The sequence below is a fragment of the Rhinopithecus roxellana genome, chromosome 6, assembly GCF_007565055.1.
Source record: "Rhinopithecus roxellana isolate Shanxi Qingling chromosome 6, ASM756505v1, whole genome shotgun sequence".
Lineage (NCBI taxonomy): Eukaryota > Metazoa > Chordata > Mammalia > Primates > Cercopithecidae > Rhinopithecus > Rhinopithecus roxellana.
The window spans coordinates 121,959,342-121,960,355 of record NC_044554.1 but is presented as its reverse complement, the minus strand read 5'-3'; positions in this window follow the sequence as shown (position 1 = coordinate 121,960,355).

The window sequence follows — 1,014 nt, the reverse complement described above, 5'->3', positions numbered from 1 at the left end:
GCGGTTTTGATTGAGTTTCTTAGTCCTGAGTTCTAGTTTGATTGCACTGTGGTCTGAGAGACAGTTTGTTATAATTTCTGTTCTTTTACATTTGCTGAGGAGTGCTTTACTTCCAATTATGTGGTCAATTTTGGAATAAGTGCGATGTGGTGCTGAGAAGAATGTATATTCTGTTGATTTGGAGTGGAGAGTTCTATAGATGTCTATTAGGTCCACTTGGTGCAGAGATGAGTTCAATTCCTGGATATCCTTGTTAACTTTCTGTCCCGTTGATCTATCTAATGTTGACAGTGGAGTGTTGAAGTCTCCCATTATTATTGTATGGGAGTCTAAGTCTCTTTGTAAGTCTCTAAGGACTTGCTTTATGAATCTGGGTGCTCCTGTATTGGGTGCATATATATTTAGGATAGTTAGCTCTTCCTGTTGAATTGATCCCTTTACCATTATGTAATGGCCTTCTTTGTCTCTTTTGATCTTTGATGGTTTAAAGTCTGTTTTATCAGAGACTAGGATTGCAACCCCTGCTTTTTTTTGTTCTCCATTTGCTTGGTAGATCTTCCTCCATCCCTTTATTTTGAGCCTATGTATGTCTCTGCATGTGAGATGGGTCTCCTGAATACAGCAGACTGATGGGTCTTGACTCTTTATCCAGTTTGCCAGTCCTGTGTCTTTTAATTGCAGCATTTAGTACATTTACATTTAAGTTTAATATTGTTATGTATGAACTTGATCCTGCCATTATGATATTAACTGGTTATTTTGCTCGTTAGTTGATGCAGTTTCTTCCTAGCCTCGATGGTCTTTACATTTTGGCATGTTTTTGCAATGGCTGGTACCAGTTGTTCCTTTCCATGTTTAGGGCTTCCTTCAGGGTCTCTTGTAAGGCAGGCCTGGTGGTGACAAAATCTCTAAGCATTTGCTTATCTGTAAAGGATTTTATTTCTCCTTCACTGATGAAACTTAGTTTGGCTGGACATGAAATTCTGGGTTGAAAATTCTTTTCTTTAAGAACGT